The 18690-nt window shown below is 41.5% G+C and overlaps 1 protein-coding gene across 4 annotated transcripts in view; it reads left to right on the top strand.

The window, feature by feature from the left end:
• The window catches only part of Ppp2r5e (protein phosphatase 2 regulatory subunit B'epsilon), a 143556-nt gene that overhangs the window by 38808 nt on the left and 86058 nt on the right, over window positions 1-18690 (top strand). Inside the window, exon 1 of one of the 4 annotated variants that reach the window (XM_051196006.1) lies at window positions 5120-5173. The exons of the other annotated variants lie outside the window; for them this stretch is intronic. The gene's annotated coding sequence lies outside the window, so the exon portion shown is untranslated. Of the gene's footprint in view, window positions 1-5119; window positions 5174-18690 lie in introns of those variants that run through there. 4 annotated transcript variants of the gene reach the window in all.

Raw genomic sequence — 18690 nt, 5'->3', positions numbered from 1 at the left:
ACTTCATCTTCTGTCTGTAGGGCTCAGCTCAAGAAGTGGGCTTCCTGAAAAGCCTTCCCGTGAAGATCACGGTGTGTGTGGTAGCTTAAATATTGCCGGCTTTTCTGTGTGGTTCTTGTAGGTATTTACTGTATAGTTCTTGGTTTATGGTCTGCACATGCATTGGCCTGTCCTCATATATTGCCCTGGTTTACTGGTAATACTCAACATTGGGAGATTATGCCTTGTAGAAAGTGTGTGCTGAGCCTCTGTTATTTTTGGGTCTTGAGAGTGACACCTCACAATGTTGCTCTGGCTGGTTTTGAATTTGTGAGTTCAAATAATCTGCTTTACTCACCTGCTGACTACCTGGGACTATAGGTATGCATTGCCACTCCCCCACCCCACCCTGCTCTCGCTCTCTCGCTTCCTTCCTTCCTTCCTCCCTCCCTCCCTCCCTCCCTCCCTCCCTCCCTCCCTCCCTTCTCTTTCTTTCCTTCTTTGGAAGTAGGGTTTCTCTATCCCTGGCTGTCCTGATCTGCCAGCCTCTGTCTCCTGAGTGCTGGGATTAAAGGTATGTGCCACCATGCTTAGCTATTCTTTGTTTTTCGAAAAATGTTTTGAGGCAGGATTTCTTGTTGCTTATGCTTACTGAATATTAAGGCATGCGCCACCAGCACCTTGGCTCAGCCTTACATTTTTTAAAATTAAACTTTCTTTATGTTTTGTGTGCTCATGTCCATGCTGTGGTGCTTAGGAGAAAGTTAGAGGACAACTGCAGCTGTCCGTTCTTTCCTTCTACTCTGTGGGCCCTGCGGATGCAGCCGAGGTCTTTGGGCTTCTTGGCAGCATGTGACTTTACTTGTTGAACCATTTCCCAGGCCTCCCAGTTAGAACCTTTGGGTTGTTTTTCTGACTCTTGCATTCCTAAAGAGAGTACAAAAAAAGTACAAATTAAAACAATGTGGTGTGTTTACATTTTTCCTTTTTTAGGGGAGGGTATTGTCTATATTTGTGTGATGTCCTGATCTTAAAAGTAATTCTGAGAACAGTTTTCTCCTTTCATGCTGGGGTCAAACCCAGGGCTCCATGCATGCCAGGCCAGTGCTTTATCACCGAGCAATACCCTCAGCCCACAAATTCATTCCAAATAGACAGAATGTGGGTTGTTGTATTAGTTACTTTTCTGTAGCTGTGATGAAACACCATGGCCCGAAAGCAATTTAGAGAAGGGTTTGTTTGGACTTACCAGCTCTAGGAGAAAGTGCTCACCATGGTTGGGAGGTGTAGCTGCAGGAGCAGGGAGCCGAGCTTGCACATCTTCAAATGCAAGCTTGAAGTGGAGTGAATAGAGTAAGGCATGCTAATAAACTCTCAAAGCACAATTTCAGTGACTGCCTGTAGCAAAGCCACACCTTGTAAACCTTGCTTCGATAGTGCCACCAACTGGGGACCAAATGTTCAAATACCTAAGTCTGTGGGGGACAGTTTTACTTGAATATCCACAACTGTTTTACCCAGCTTAGTAATTATTAGCCTGGTAAGACTTAACCAGGTCCTCACTGCAGGTAATTTATACTCAAGACACATTGAGCAATGACACATCTAGTCAGTCTTACAGCTCCTGCTCACGCTCGATTCTTGGGTATGGAGCAGTACTTCTAAATCGTGTATCTATTTTGAGAACTACTGAGGTGTTCAGCTTTTTGTTTGTGTTGTTTTTGGGAAAAATTAAAAGAACTGAGCCAGAATATTTCTTCCCTGTAGTTTGAGGAAAGTATTCGTGTTGAACCTTTTCGTTTTGGAGAATGATTTACACGTACACATTTCTCCAGTTGCCAAGTTGCCTTCTCATCCTTCCTGGCTTCCAAGCAGACAAGAATCCACACAACTGCTGGCTTTTTGGGCACACATAACAGGATTTGCTTCTTCATACCTGTGTGGGACCTTCAGCCCCTTTGAGTCAAGTTAGTCCAGCTATCAGATGGGGGTTAAACCATGGCTCTTGTATTTGCTCAGCAAGCATTTTCTTGATGTTCTATCTCCTCAACCTTAGTCTCAAGCTCCCTCTTCCCCCTCACAAAGAAGGATGCAAAAATGAGCCCTCCCTCAGCTGCAGAGATGATTTATTACTTCAAACATTGTGCTGTATTTTCTTTAAGTCCCTCACCCCACCCCCATGGGATGAATTTATATTTGTATGTATTAGTGGTCTTAAATAATTCTAAATATATTTTGTCTCATTCTGTATCTATTACAAAAATATAAAAAGTGTATTTTGTGGTGCTGGGGATCAACTCTGGGGCCTAGCACATGTTAGATAACCTACCAATAAGGTACATCTACAGCTTCCATCATTAGCATTTTTATTTATTATTACTTTATTTAATAATTGGGGTGTTGGTCACACCATACAGTTCACCCATTTAAAGTGTATAGTTCTTTAGTTTTTCTTGAATAGTCAGAGCATATAACCACCAGCATGGTCCAAATTTAGGTTGTTCTTATCACCTGAAAATGAAATTGTGGTCCTGGCTCAGTAGTATATACTTCCATAGATGCATAAGACCCTGGTGTTGTACAGAAAAGTAGGAGTGGAGTGGGGGTGGAGAGCAAGTGTGCAACTAAGTTTGCCAGGTCTGGCCTCAGGCAGTTACTAGTCTACTTCCAGCATCCTTAGGTTTATGTGTTCTGGACATTTTATGTAAAAAATACCACCATCATTATAAGACTGTAGGGCTGCAGTGACTTGGTTTATATCTTGGGTTTCCTTTTGCAGTTGTCATCTATGCATTTGTCATTTAATTTGTTGCTGCCTCTAATTTGTAAAGTGGGAGATGATAGTAGCTTGTGTGGTAGATAAATGAGTTAACATGGAGCACATTCAAGGCTGCTCTGGCACTATTAAGGAATCTGTGATTCTTGGCTCCTGTTAGGCTAGGATCTGCCATTTCTAATTGATTCATTTCCTGGTCTTCCATGTTGGTGTTTATTCTGTGTTGTTGCCAATTAACCTTCAAATACATAGATAGAAATTATTTAGACCAGTTCTCCTGTAGTCCTAAATCCTGAGTTTAAAAATTAGTTTTTATAGATTCTGTCTGGTCGCAGTGACTGAAGCTGGAGAAAAAAGCCATAGCATTTTGGTATTGTAATTATGTGTCTTTATTTGGACCTCCGTGTATTTATTTGTATGAGAAATGATGCTCTTGTCTGACGTAAGTAAATCTAGGACATTTGTTTTTGAAAGCCATGTTTTTGTTTTTTATTTTTCATTAAGTGAGTTTGTTTCCTCAAAAGTTGCTTTTGAGAGTAATTAAAAAAAAAAAAAAAAAGCAAAATATTTCCTTTTAGAATCCCCCCCCCCCCCCCGCCCCAGATCATCAAGGATGTCTTATGTTCTTTAAGAAAAATTCATGGTGTCCAAAACATTCTCATCATCACCGTCCATAAAATGGCCAATGTTTCATTTGAGTGATTGATGTGGGGACTTCAAAGAAACTATTGAAAGTAGCAATGCATTTTCAAGATAAAGTTCCACATAAATACCAGCTACATCTAGATTGGAAGATGTGAGAGAGATTGCAGAATACCAGACAAAAAACTGGAGCCACTGGGCTTAGAACCAGAAATCTGGGATCAGGACTTCACTGCCACTGTGCTAAGCTTCCTCTTAGGAGTGCATGTAAACGGCGTACTCTTTCTGGGTCAGTTGGCCTACAATACCTGTGGAACTCATCCAGAGGAGAGCTGCTTGGTTCATTTCTCGAGAAGCAGCTGAGTGGCATATGCCTGGAATCCCAGCTATTTTGGGAAGCTTTTGTTAGCTAGAGTGAGTTTAGGCCAGCTTGTGGGACTTAATGAGACCCTGTTTCAAAAGGGTGGGACATACAGCCTGGTGGTAGAGAGAGTACCTAACTAAAATGTGCAGACCCTGGGTGAAGTCAGTCCCTGGGCCAAGCAAGACGAGCAGGCATGCTTGTGGGTGTCCACCCCCAGCCCCCAACTGCCAACACTAATCAATATTCAAATGCCCAAGACTTATGGGGAGGTGGTTATCTCATTCAAACCACAAGTCCTTTCGTCCTACTTAAAATGCTGTTACAAAGAAAAGATTGTAACTTGGTTTCTGGTAGGGTAATTAGTTTTGCTTAATTAAGTTGGCAGAGTCAGTAGTTGCCTAAAACTTAACCAAACACCAACTATATTACCTTCTAAGTAAATATGAAAGTGAGATTTGTTAATGTTTATGACAAAGGAAGTATTAAGCTTTAGTGAAATGAGATACTGGATAAAAACACTCCCTGAGCACTTCTGGCCAGTTAAGGAGTGTGTCATGTGACAGCTTGTGCTGATTTGTGGTTCACCATTCAGTCTCTTGGTAAACTGAGCAGATTGGTTATATTTCAATTGCTTATGCAATATTCTTTAATTGTAAAGTTGGCATGGGTTCTTGGTTTCATAAGAACATTTTCATAGGGGCATGTAGATATATGTGAACATGTTCCCCTGCTCCCCATATTCTCTTCCCCGTCCTGTTAGCCTCCATTGTTCCCATGGAGAGTTTTTACTTTCATGTTGTATATACCTGCATAAACTTATGTATAATATCAATGTTTAAGCCAGTCCCAGAAGGATGATATTATTTGTTTTTACCTATTTATTTTTCTGAGACAAAAATTTCTCTAGTCTAGGCTAGCCTTGAACTTTGGATCTCCGGCCTCCAACTTCCAAAATGCTGGGGTTATTGTTTTGTGCCACTAAGTGTAGTTGTTAGTTGCTCTGGGGACAGGGGTGTGCCTACTCCAGAGATAGTGCTTGACTCAAGGAAGAGAACTCTGTGGTGTTTTGGTGGGAAGCTCAGTTATATGAAGTCAGCCTGGACCCAGGGCTCTTAAGTGGCTGAGGCATTCAAAGTTCCTTTTCCTCACTCTTTCAATGGAAAAGGAAGACTTTCACATTTATGCATCTCTATAAAATGCCTTGAAATGGTATCAGATGGGCATTGTATGTTTGTGATGATAACAGCCTGAATAAAGGTCAAAATGTCATGGAAAATGGCAAAACAAGCAGGAGGGAATAGTGATAAGTTTATTTTTAGCAGTTTAGAATGTTCCATTTAGAAGCAGTTAAACTGGCTAGAGTTGGGGCAAGGGAGGGGGTGCTGGGCAGTTTAAAGGCCGCAGCTATTATGGTGAGTGCCTGACATTTTGTTTTGAAGCGTGTCAGCCTGTGTATTTTAAAACCAAAAAAACCCAAAAAGAACAAAAAAACAAAAACCCCCTTGGAATACTGCGTTTTTACTGTGTGCCTTGATAAAACAGTTATTTCAAATCTAGACTTGGGATTTAAATTTTATTAATTGTCAGGTTTGTCAATATTTTGGACATTTGGCTTTGATTATTCTTTCAAAATTTAAGTAGGAAAAGAAAAACTATTGGTGTTTTGGTTTTCTTGGTCAATATAGAAAAAAAAGAATCATAAATTTAAGTTCATATGGAAAGATTTTATTAAAGTATTAATTATTTATTAAACATTTATTAAAAACAAACATTTTAATTTAAACTCTCCCTCTCTACATACACTGGGGATTGACTCTCCAGCCAAGGCATATTCTTCAAGCTCTCTCTACCACTGAACTGCATTCTTGGCCTTATGCTTGCCCAAGGTCTTTATATTCCTAACTGATGATGGGTTAAGGTTCAAGAGGGTAGCTGGGAAGGGTTCTTGATTCCTGGAGGTTGACTTTGGTGTATTTAGTTATACCTTAAGTGGCTCACTTTCAGGAGCTCAGCACTGTGACGTATTGATGGTGGGTAGTGATATCATATCCCTATATGTAGCATAGAATAATTCACAAATACTTGCCATAACAAAATGAAAGTTTGAGACAAATTTGAACAATGAAGACAGTTTGAAGTTTAAAGTTTGGGTCTTGGAAAATATATATGCTGATCATAACAACAACAAATTAATACCCATCTTAGGATTTTTTGCATATATGTATATAACTTTATAGTTTATAAAAATAAGGTGATAATATTATACTCACTAAGTACTTCTGGGGATATTTCTTCCCACTTAAAAGTTTTTTTTTTTTCCTGTCAGTGGGTTTTTGTGTGTTGTTTTTTGAGATGGTTTTATATGGCTTACCTGAGACTGGTATGTATATCAAAGCTGGCTTAGAACTCAGATCTCCACCTCCCTCTGCCTTTCACTTGTGTACCACCATGCTCTGGGGGGGGGATTTTTAAAATTATATTTATACATGGCAGATATAGAGAGCAGAGGGAAATTTACAGAAGTTGGTCTTTTCCTTCCACCATTGGGTCCCAGGGATTGAGCTCATGTGGTCAGTCTTGGTGGCAGGTGTCTTTACCTGCTGAGCCATCTCACCTACCTCCAAACCTTTGATCTTTTTTTTTTTTTTTTTTTTTTAATTAAAAATGGGGGTGGGGCGGAGTTGATGGAGAGATTGCTCAGTGGTTAAGAGTTCTGCATTCTCTTCCAGAGGTTCTTGGTACAATTCTCAGCACCCACTTGGCAGCTCACAGATGTCTGTAACTCTAGGTCCAGGGGATACAAGAACATATTCTGGCTTCCACACATATGGTGCAAGACAAACATGCAGGCAAAACAGAAATTTGGGGGAGTACTTTTTTGGTTGCCAAAATGATATTGGAAAATCAGGAAGCCTTATTTGGGTTTTTGGATTTAAAAATGGACTCATAGACGCCCAGGAACACATTTATTATTGTTTAAAAGAAAACCCCAGGGCAGGCAAACCATAAATTTCAGCAGCTGGCTGGAGGAGACTGGGAAGATGGGGTGGGGGTGCTTTTTAAGATAAGTTGGTATGGAGGTCAGCCAGCCTACATGGCAGACAACAACCCCATGAGAGGGAGGGGAACTTTAGAGAAAGAATAAGGATCTCCAAAGTACCAGAGAAAGCATGCAGCAAAAAGGAAGCACCTCACTTTTTTGAGTGGTTCAGAAGAGTAGGCAAACTTACATAACTGCATGGTTGTGCTAGGAGGTAGGAATTCTGGGAAGGAAAAGCACATAATTTCATTGAGGGGATAACTGTTCCATCTATCTCTTTAGCATGGCTTATGGGAAACCCAATATCTAAGGGGTGGTCCCTTAGCCATTGACTTGTCAAACTAGATAGAATGTTAGGTCTCTACTCAGACCACAGACCCCATTCTCTTGACCAGAAGGAAATGATTGTCTCTTAATGGGCCTTGGCTTCTGTGGTGTCGTTTCTACCTATGGGTCTCTGGGATCAAACTTAGGATATTAGGCTTGGTGGTGAGCCACTTTGCTGGCAGTATTGGTAGGGATGCTTTCACCTGTAAAGGACATTTATCATGGTTGTGACACCTGGTAGGAGAGCATGGGAGAGTAGGAGTTGTATTGGCATCTTGTAGACAGGCCAGAGCAGGCCACCATTTAGAATGACCAGGTTGAGATTATGACTAGTGTGACATTCAGAAGCCTGGTGATGTAGTTTAGATCTTAAACATCCCCAGAGATCTGTGTGGTTAAGGATTTTTTTTTTTTTTTTTTTCCTTCAGAGCAGTACAACTGGTAGGTGGGTAGAAGTTTTGAGATGATGGGGCCTAGTAGGGAGTCTTTGGGTCATTGGGGGTGTGCAGATTGTGAGCTGCCAGCCCTATCCTTCCTTCTGTTTTTGTTTCTTGGCCATGAGGTGAGTTTTTTTTTTTTTTTTTTTTTTGTTTTTTTTTTTTTTGGCTACCCTGTGCATTGCAGCATGATGCCTCTCACAAGCCCCAAAGCAGTATGGCCAGTGGGTTATGAAATGAAAACTCTCACAGGACCCAAAGCAGAGTGGCCAATGGGTTATGAAATGAAACTTATATAACTTTGAGTCACATTTACTTGTTTGTCTTTATAAGTGATCTCTGGTGTTGGGGTACTCCATGTTAGAGTTGTCTGCTGCTTTTACTTGAACATAGCCTACCCCATTTTGTTTGACTATTGAGCGGATTTACTTTTACTATGTAAGGATACTGCATCTACAGCAGTTGGGTACTCCTAGAGACTGGTGCTATTTCCAGCCACCTCCCCCGATTTTTGCTCTCACACGTATAGGCAAGGTTAGATAGAGTTTAACAGAATAAACCATACTATTTTCTCCGAGGCTATAGAAGGAGCTTAAAGTCTTAACTTTTGGGTTTTGGTAAGGCTCCTGATGGTTTCTAGGCTGGAAGAATTGGCTGTCATTACTTAGCCAATAAGTACATTTCTGCCCAATTGCAAAAATAAAACAAACACTTAGCCCTACTCTCCACCCCATATATAAACAAAGCAAAGCACTTAGTGATGCAAGGAGCACACATAGGTATTCCAATTCTACTTTCCATGTTTGCAGTGGGCCAGGGCAAGCTGAGAGAAGTCCACCTGCCATGGCTATCCTGACTGCATTCCCAGTGAAGAGGCTTGGGGAGTCCAAAGAAGGTTTGGAGTCCTCAGATCCTTTTAAAATGCCAGACTCTTTCCACGGAGTTAATGTAAACCTGTTATGACTCTTTAAAAATCTTTACAAGAGGCTTCAGAGCCATAGTGACATGGAATTCTGTTTATTTAGTGGGGACTTCTAAAGGACCACATACACACACACACACACACACACACACACACACACACACACACACTCAGCCACATATCTTCAATTTCCATGTAAAAGAAACAGCAAGTTTTGAGTTGTCAACTGGAAGCAATAGCTGCTTGGGGCAGTTTCTTGTTTTCCATTAGAAAACAAGATATTCTATTCTTTTCCCCAAGCAGTGTAGAGTTTGCTTATGTGCACGAAAGTGTAAACATTCAGTGCACTGTTCATTTAGATACACCTGCAGTTCCTGCAGTGGTGGTGTGAGCCTTGCCAGTCATGCCATAGAGCAACAGAGAATGGCTGAGCTTAAGGTCTCAGAGCAGGAAGTTCCTAGGTAATTGAAGGTCTAGACTGAAGTTTTCCCTCTTGCTTTTATGTCTGTCTTTGTCCACTTTGTTTCCTTGGTTATCAGCTCTCCACAGTAAGGATATGATGGAAGCTACAAACATAAACCATATGCATAACTAAAAAAAAAAACCTCTAAGCCAGGCCTAATCTGAGGGGAAGACTAGCCCTGAAGAGGCAGCTCAGAGGCAGTCTTTTTAGCTCCACACCTGCTCTCCTAGTGGAGTCCAGCCTTGGAGCTACTGTTGCCTCCTCTTTGAAGGACTATGTTTGATTGGTGGCCTTATAGAAACAGAAGCACTGTGTTTCTGTTTTGTTATTTTTGTTTTAAGAATTATGTGTGTGAGTGCTTTTTGCCTGCATATGTATTATGTATGCCACATATTTGGTATCTGTGAAAGTCAGAAGAATATTGGATTCCTTAGACTTCCTTATAGGTGGTTGTGAGTTACCATAATGGGTGCTGGGACTCTAACCTGGGTCCTCTAGAAGAACAGCCAGTGCCTTTAACCTTCATGCACATAATTCCAGAGCCTTGGAGGTAGAGGCAGGATTATCAGGACTTCTTTTTATATGGTAAATTGGGAGCTGGCCTGCCTTTTCTCAAAAAAATGAAATGACTCCCCTGCCCCCCACTGAACTAAACAAAACCTACCAAGTCAAATTAAGAGCTGTAAGAAAGGTATGAGCAGGCCATAAGCAGCTCAACAGAAGGTGGAAATCTCAAATAGCCACGAGTCCTTTTATTTAAAAAAGGCATCTAAAGAGATCTGATGTGTTCACAGCTAGGGTAGTGAAATCTCCAATGGGGTATTTTTCCCCCTCCCTCCCTCCCTCCATCCCTCCTTAAAACAAAGACTGTGTTGTCCAGGGTGGCCTCAAACTTAGGGGTTCAAGTGATTCTCCTACCTTGGTCTCTTGAGTAGATAGGACTGTACAGGTTCTCACACTGATGCCAGGCATAGGGCTTCAGTCCATGGGGTGGTAGGGAAGGAAGGGGCAGGAAAGCAGAGTGTTCAAGAAGGAAAATGGGAGGAGGAAAGGAGAGCAAGAAGGGCAGGTAGAGTGTTGTGGGTCTCATGTTTGTAGCTTTTTGTGCTGTTGCAGTCCTAGCAGTGCTGTGGTGTGTTGTTTTTGTAGGCCTAGCTTAGAGGGCTTTTGAGGACAAAGCATGGAGGGCCATCTGGTTCTTCAACCCTGGCTCTGTGCTCTGTTGATTTAAACTAAGTATCATTCTATGTACCAACAAAGACTTGGAAGTCAGATGCTGAGGTGAAAACTTGTTAGATCAGAAAAGAAGTAACCTTGTTTTTTGGCTGAGACCCAGCAAGAGAGCCATCTCTTACTTTGTCCCTAAACCAAGGAAGTGCCAAACCCAAGATCCCTCCCTTTCCTTCCTGTGCATCTTCTCTATCCAAATTGCTAGCTTCTCTCTGGCTAATTCCCTTCAGCTAGTCTCTGACTCCGCCCCCCCCCCCCCCCATTCAAGGTAAACTTTATCAACAGTCTCGATTGTTACACTGTAATAAATATCCCACCACACTGTTGTTGGTGAACACTTCTTAGGCTTTTACAGTGTGCATGTTTTGGCAGGCAACCCAAAATATGAATCGTGGTACATCTACATAATAGATATTTATTTGTGCATGGACATGTTTGTATGTACAATCTAAGAATAGAGAATGTTTGTTTTAGTATTTGTTTGATAACCTACTATTTGTACAAATGTTTTTACTCATGAGACAATTTTAAAAATAGTTTCCTAGTAGAACTGCTTTGAGAATGTGTGAAAAGAGGGGGAGGGAAGTTGAGTGGGTTTAGGAAGAGACGTGCTATAACTGAATGCCATTAGGACAGCTCCTGAAGAAAATACCTCTGAGGACATTCTCTGTCAAAATCGTGGTCCGTGTGCACAGGCACACAGACAGTAATAGATTATTTCTTACATAGTACAGAATGGAAACACATGATCATTTGTTTGCATATAAACAAGGAAGGAGGGTATTCTCATTTCATAGTTGTTTGTATGCTTTTTAAAAACGTGTGAGAGGGAGGGAAGGAGGGAGGGAGAGAGGAAGAGAAGGAGATGGAAGTTTGTAATGCCAGCATTCGGGAAGTGGAGGTGGGAGGATCAGAAGTTCAGGATCATCCTTGGGCTACATAGTAAATTGTAGGTCAGCCTACACTACATGAGATCCTGTCTTAAAACCAAAACTAGACCTAACCAGAAGTATTGTCAGGAGTATGACCTCCCAGGTGAGGTGAGCAAACCTACCAAGTTTGCTGTGGGCAGCTTTTTTTTCCTGCTTGGATTTCTTTTAAATTCAAAAAGTAAATATTTAGCATATGTGTATGTTTATTTCAGCCTTTTGAAATATTAGACTATAAAAAGATGAAGGCTATTCCCACCATTTCTTTTACTAGTTGGAGAAAATTGTGTAGGAATTCCAAATAGTCTGTGCATGCAAGGGGGCGCAGCAAAGAAACTGCCGGTATGGCCACTTCGTTGTGTGGTTAATGCTTTTATTGTGAATACGAGAGTAAAAGCGGACTGGACATGCCCAGGGCTGTCTGTGAGAGCAGGGAGACTAGCATACAGTGAAAGGGTAACAGGCGAGCCAAAGAGAGAGTGGAGCAGTCCAGAGAACAGCAGGCCATAGGGGAGGTCTGGAGCTGTGGGGAGGGAAGGGCTGGTGAATAGGACTGTGGAAGCCACAGGTACATGCCAGTGGAGATCTATATGGAGCCCCTCCTGCCAGAGGTAAGGGAGATGGCTCCCTTTGGCAAATGAGAATCAGTTCCCGAGGAATGCTGGCTTTTTATCTTACTGCAATAAACTCTGCAGTCCAGCTTGATCTCATTTCTGGATGTTGGACAGGCTGAGACCTAACAGCCTAGACCTGCATCTATCCCTGGGCCTGACTTTCCTGATTTTTGGAATAAATTCAGACTATTTCTTTTTGGCTTGAATTATAACTTTGTTTATTGTGTGTGGCTCTGCAAATGGTCTGTAAATGCCCCATTCTTGGAATTGCCTCATTCTTAAACTGCTTTTGAGTATTTGTGGGTGATAGACTCAATATATGTTTTTGTTTGTTTGTGAGACAGGGTTTCTCAGTGTAGCTCTGCTTGTCCTGGAACTTACTCTGTAGACCAGGCTGGTCTCCATAGACCAGGCTGGCCTCCAACTCACAGAGATCCACCTGCTTTTTGCTGGGATTAAAGATGTTGGACCACCACCGTTGGGCAAAAATAGTAATGTTAATATAGGCAAGTTCTTTATGGGAAAGGAAGTGGCTAGAGGTTCTCGTGCACTTTATAAAAATCTATAATTCAGAGAGCTTCAGGGAAGAGAGGGGAGGTGTCCATGCCTTCTGATATCCTTGACTTCCCTTCATAGAGTCTTCGATCTGCATCTCCACATTTAGCTTTTCTTCAATCCAGTTTTCCATTTCTAGCTTCTGCTAGGCACTTCAAATTTAGCATGCCCCACATTTCTCTAGGATGTTTTCTTTTTAGGGAAAGGCACTATCTTCTCCTTTATGGCCCAAGTGCCACCTGTTTGGCCCCTAGCTAAGCCCTCCCTGCACGTCCTGCTCTCCCCATCCCTTTTTCTTCTATTGCAGGAGAACCAGGAGGTCTTTGCCCCCATCCTATACTTCCGTAGTCACCTTTCACAGAAGCTGGTAGAATGTGCCACTGACTTCCTCTCTGTTGGTCTCCTACTATTCCCAGCTAGATGCTGGACACTTGGGTGCTTTTGCTCCTCTTGGTTCCCTTGAAAGGTCTGGAAAGCCCTTCCTCTTCTTGTGCTTCTGGCCAGCTTCTTTGGCTCTTTGCATAGTTATCTTAGATATCACCTCCTTGATAGAGAGTTGGGTGTCCTTGGGTGTCTCCTTATTCCCCCTGAGCTTTCTTCTCATCTGTTATTTACTGCACTGATGTCATTGTTAGGTATTGAATTAAAACTGTTTCAAGTTGTGGGCCTGCTCCTATCTTCCCCCATTGCTCTGCCTTTTCTATTCTCTACTGCTCATTTCCTTTTGACGTTCTGCTCAGTGCCGTGCTTGATACTTAGCTGTCTAAACGCTACCCAAGGCAGAACGCTTCATCTCTTTTGTTCATTGCTATTAACAGTGTGTAGGAATGAGAGTATGTGCTCGTGTAAGATCAGGGCCCAGCTCACAATTGTCATTGAGTAAACTGAAGTTATGATCAACAATTTTTCTCAGCCTTGTAGAGCCCTTCCAGTGCCCTTGTTGGATGTAAATGTCATTATGTACCCAGATCAATTCCCTTTTTTCTTTTTTTCTTCTTTTGGTTTTTCAAGACAGGGTTTCTCTGTGTAGCTCTGGCTGTCCTGGAACTTGCCCACCTTATAGACCAGGCTGTCCTTGAACTCTTATACATACAGACACACATGGATATACATAATACACTAAATAAATGTAATAAAAATACAGTGGTTCTTTCAAATCTTTTACTTTTAATTATTTTCATTTTACCCTTTTACATTTATTTTTATTATTTTATGTGCATGAATGTTTTGCCTGCATGTCTGTGTATGTGTAAAAGTTAGAGGACAGTTGTAGGAGATGGTTTTCACCTATCACATGGCTTCTGTGGCTCAGACTTAGGACCTCAAGCTTGGCAGCAAGTGCCACTTATACACTGATCTTGCTATCCCAAACGTGAAGCCCAGGGTGAACACATGACCCACCTGTCTCCACTGCTTTAGCCTGTTCTACACATGTGTGCCACCATAGCTGTCAAAGCACTAATGTTCACTTATCTCCACCACCACATAACTCATACCGATCTAATGATGTTAAATATTTTGATAAATAATGATAAAATACTAAGGGTTTATTGGAGATTGTTTCTAGTGTTGAGATATGAATAGGGCTTGACTTAAAAAAATAGTTCTTTGTACATGAATGAGTTTTGATGAGGGTTCAGCATCAGCTGTCTGCTCTTTAACTCTTGTATTGAGATAAGGCATTGAAAGACCTTACTCATATAGTTGAAAGATAGGAACGGGAAATGTTCTGGCAGTCACTCAGACCTTTGAACTTAGTTAGATGAAAAAAATCTATTGCCCAAAATTATTTTTGGTGACAGCTGGCCCCTGTGGTTGTTAACTTTTCTTGTTCCTAGGGAGAAATACTTGGCAGAGGTAGCTTACGGGAGAGGAAATTGTGTCTCATAGTCTAGTTCAAAACCTTCCTAATGCTTTGACCCTTGAATATAGTTTCTCATGTTATGATGGGCCCCAACCACACAGTTATTTCATTGCCTACTTTGTAACTTTAATTTTGTGATTGCTATGAATCATAATGTAAAATCTGACCATTTTGACCTATAAAAGTTGGAAATTTCTACAGTTCTCTTGGACTATATGTAATGGTTTTATTCTCTGCCATTTTTTTTTCACTAGTGTGAATGTAATTTGCAGGCTTTTCTATTCTCTGGGGCTGTCATTTCTAGGCAATATTTGTCAGGAAGAATTTAAATGTGCTGACAGTATCGTGGTGGGTGCTGCCTAGACTGAGTCTAGGCAGCCACTTCTTGGCTTTATTGTGCTAGCCTTAGAGGTGAGTGTTGTACTTGGTCTCTCTTTTCTTTCACTTAGTTTCTAAAAATTAATTTATTTTTTAATATTTCAATCCCCATTCCCCCTCCTCCCTTCCCTCCTGCCCCCACCTCACCTAGGAAGTCTACTAAGTCTGTCCCATCATCTAGTTGAGGCAGGACCAAGGCACCTCTCCACCCCCCTATACCTGTGTCTAGGCTGGGTAAGGTATCTCTCCATATAAAATGGGCTCTACTAAGTTTGCACATCAGTGTTAGATCTTGGACTTAATCCCAGTGGCCCAGCCACACCATTGTCACCTTCTGTCTCTATTTCTAAGGGTTCATTTAGCAAAGTGCTGAGTGAACAAATGGGCATGTTCACGAGTAGACAGGTGGAGCTGTCACCTTTATAACATCCAGGAGCTTCACTTAAAGAGACATTCATCTTCCAAAGAACCCTGAGTGCAAGTCTGTGCACTTTGATTTTGAATTCAGAGGATGATGGACAGGATACATATGCTGCTCTCTCTTCAGTGAGATAATAAGGACCTAGGGAAGAAGGAAGCGAAGGGCTTTGCTCTGCTGTAGTGGTAAGTTAGAAGCAGAGGCAGATCTTGGGCATTCTCTGTGCTCATTCCAGAGCCTGAGCCAGGGACTGTGCAAGTGTGCTCGGAAGGGACAGGGCACAGCCCTTGCTTAGCAAGCAAACCCAAGGTCCTAGATTCACTCCACTATGCTGTATGACATCCGTGTGTTTTGGAGCTCCTGGAGGCGCCTTAGATGATTCAGAAGTCTGTGAAGTCACTTTCTTTAATAACAGTACTTATATGCTTTTATTTTCTCATGAGCATACTGTGGGATTTTTCAGAAGCCGTTCATATAGCAGAAAATTAAGCCAGATGCTTGTGCTTTCTAAATGAGCATTAAATTTACAAAAGTATAAATTGATATAACTACTCTTACTAATCTGTTTTGAAAATACAGTTCTTATAAAACTCATGTGGGCTGTGGATATAGTGCAGTGATGGTGTTTGTCTCATGGGTACAAGGCCCTGGCTTCAGTCCCCAGCATACTTTCTTTACTTATTTATCATTTTAATTTTGGGGAGATGGTTTTAACTGTAAAGCTCTGGCTGGCCTGCCTCCTGAGTGCTGGGATTAAAGGTGGGCTCCATGATACCCAGCAAGCTCCGTGACAATTTAGTGTATGGGTGGGGAGCTGTTCTAGTTTGGATTTGGAGTAGTCTCAAAGGCTTTATGTGTTTGTTTTGTTTTTCATGTTAGTTATATAACACGTATGTGTTGAAGGTGTGGTGGTCATCCTGTGACAATGCTGGAAGATGGAGGAACTTTTAGGAGGGTCTACTGGAAGGGAGTTAGGTCACTGGCTATATACACTGGGAGAGGATATTAGGATCTTGTAATCTTATCTCTGCTATGAAAAGACTAGATCTCTCCCACTGTGTACACTGCTCCATAGCCCAAAGCTCAATGACCAAGCAAGTGCACATAACCTTTCTTCCTCTATTATCTCTGGAAATTAAAAAAACATCATTTAAAAAAAAATGCTGAGATTCAAATCCAGGGCCTTGTACTTGGTGGGCAAGCACTCTACCACTGAGCTAAATCTCAACCTCTAAAATAATTTTTAAAATTAGCATGTTTCTTTATTTTGTGTGCATCTGTGTATTTGTGTATGGGTTCATCCATGCTATAGTGTGAATGTGGAAGTCAAAGGACACCTAATGGGAGTTGATTCTCCTTTCTACCATATATGTCTTAGTCCTGGGACTATGGTCATCTGGTTTGGCAGCAGACACATTTATCCATTGTGAAATCACACTGGCCCTATCGAACATATTTTGTCAGAGCAATGGAGAACTACTCAATACAAAATCCAAGTGGCTTTTAGTTTAGTTTCTAGATGTGTGTTTCCAGCTCTATACTTTGTGGGTACCATGATTGTATTTTTCCTAATCAACAAGAAATAGTCTGGTAAGCATTTGCCATGATTTGTAATATACCCCCGTACAATTCATTTAGTTAATGTATTTCATCTTTATTGTGAAAAGCCAAATTATACAAAAGTGGAAATAGCTCTCCTAGAAAATTTGTGATGGTACTTTTTTTTTTTTTTAATTTTTACTAAAGAATTGATTTTTGCCTTCTACATGCGTGAGTATGCATGTGTACTTGGGTGTACAACATACAACACACGTACAGAAGTGCAGATATGAAATGAAATAAAATAGAGCTGTACTCATTTCTGTTCTGCTTCATTTTCAAAACTGTGGCATTGTAACTCACTAAATTGAATTTTAAAAGTGATATAGGACATGTTGTTTCAATTCACAGAGCAAAAAGTGCTTTGTAAAAGAATGGGAACTGGGTTGCACACTAATTCTCCCATTGATTATAGTTGCCATCTTTCTTTGTGGGGTTCCCCCCCCCCTTCTTGCAGTACTTACCAGTGGCTCTGCTCAGCTCTACACAAATGCTCAAGGCTGGTAAAGGCTGCTGACAGAAGGGAGTGTTAGTAAGAATGTTAACTATACCTACTGAATCACTTGCAAAGACAGCATAATAATATTTTTTTCCTTTTTTATTTAAAATTGAAACAAGGTTGTCTTACATGTCAATCCCAGCTCCCTCACCCTCCCATCCTCCCCTATTACTCTCCCCTATCACCAAACCCCAGCCCATCCCCTTTCTGTTCCTCAGGGAGGGTGAGGCCTTCCATGGGGAGTCTTCAAAGTCTGTCATATCATTTGGGGCAGGCCCTCCCCCAAGTGTCTAGGCTGAGAGAGTGTCCCTCTATGTGGAATAGGCTCCCAAAGTCCATTCTTATACTAGGGATAAATACTGATCCACTACCAGAGGCCCCATTGACTGCTTAGTACTCCTAACTAACACCTACATTCAGGGGGTCTGGGTCAGTCCTATGCTGGTTTCCCAGCTATCAGGCTGGGGCGCATGAGTTCCCCCTTGTTAGGTCAGCTGATTCTGTGGGGTTTTTCAGCCTGGTCTTGACTCCTTTGCTCATCTCACTTCTCCGTCTCTGTAACTGGATTCCACAGGCTACCTTTAATGCCCTTCCACCATGAGATTGATGACTACCTTATATGTCATCCTAGAGCCTTCATCCAGTAGCTGATGGAAGTAGAAGCAGACACCCACTAGCATAATAATATTAATATCAATGACTGCCACATGCAGAGTTCATGCATACTTTCTGCTAAGTGCTCTATATTCTTATTTCTTGCCACAGTTTGCTCTGAAATTGGTGTCTTTTTCTCTTGGCTGAGTACAGTGAAGTTCCTTTAGTCTAGTGGTTCTCAACCTTCCTTTAACACAGTTCCTCATATTGTGGGGACCCCCAACCATAAAATGATTTTCATTGCTATCTGAAACTGTAATTTTGCTACTGTTATGGGTCATGTAAATATCAGTGTTTACTGATGGTCTTAGGCAATCCTTGTGAAAGAGTCATTCCACCCTCCCCCCATCCCCAAGCCTCATCCCCAGCCCTATTTCCCCAGCTGAGAACTGTGATTTAGTCAGTGGAGGGAACCAGATTCTGCAGTTCAGACTCAGAGTGCTATGCCTGCTTGTTTTCTCCTGAACTGTTAACTTTGTGCCTGAATTTAACATCTGTGGTCCTCATTTGCCAGGGAACTGAAGTGTAGTATCTTGATGTGTAGTATCTTAGTTGAAAACAGGTGTGGACTAGAAAACAGGTGTGGTCTAGTCTACAGGGCAGGTGTATATACATCATTAAAGCCTTTATTTGATTTTTTTCTTTCCCCTTTGACCCTTGTCAGTGATTTCAGCACACAACTAGCTACTAAGTGAAGTAATTAATAGTTAGTTTGTTTTTTTTTTTTCCAGAATGGCTGTTTTTGCATTTAAGGTGAGAGAACAGCATGGAGTGGTTTGTTCATGCTTGTGCTGAGAGTAGTTGGGTTTTACTCTGTCCTTTGTGGATTTGTGGATTTCTAATTCCTTATTTATTTATTGATTTAGAGACAGGGTCTCACTTAGTAGTTCTGGTTGTCCTGAAACTCCTTATGTAGACTAAGTTTGCCTTGAACTCACAGATAATCTATCTTTCTGCCTCTTTCTTCCTGAGTGCTGAGATTGACAGGCCCAATGCGTTT

The sequence above is a fragment of the Phodopus roborovskii genome, unplaced genomic scaffold (assembly GCF_943737965.1).
Source record: "Phodopus roborovskii unplaced genomic scaffold, PHOROB, whole genome shotgun sequence".
NCBI lineage: Eukaryota > Metazoa > Chordata > Mammalia > Rodentia > Cricetidae > Phodopus > Phodopus roborovskii.
Note: the sequence above shows the minus strand (reverse complement) of the source record. Positions and strands in the feature narration are given on the sequence as shown.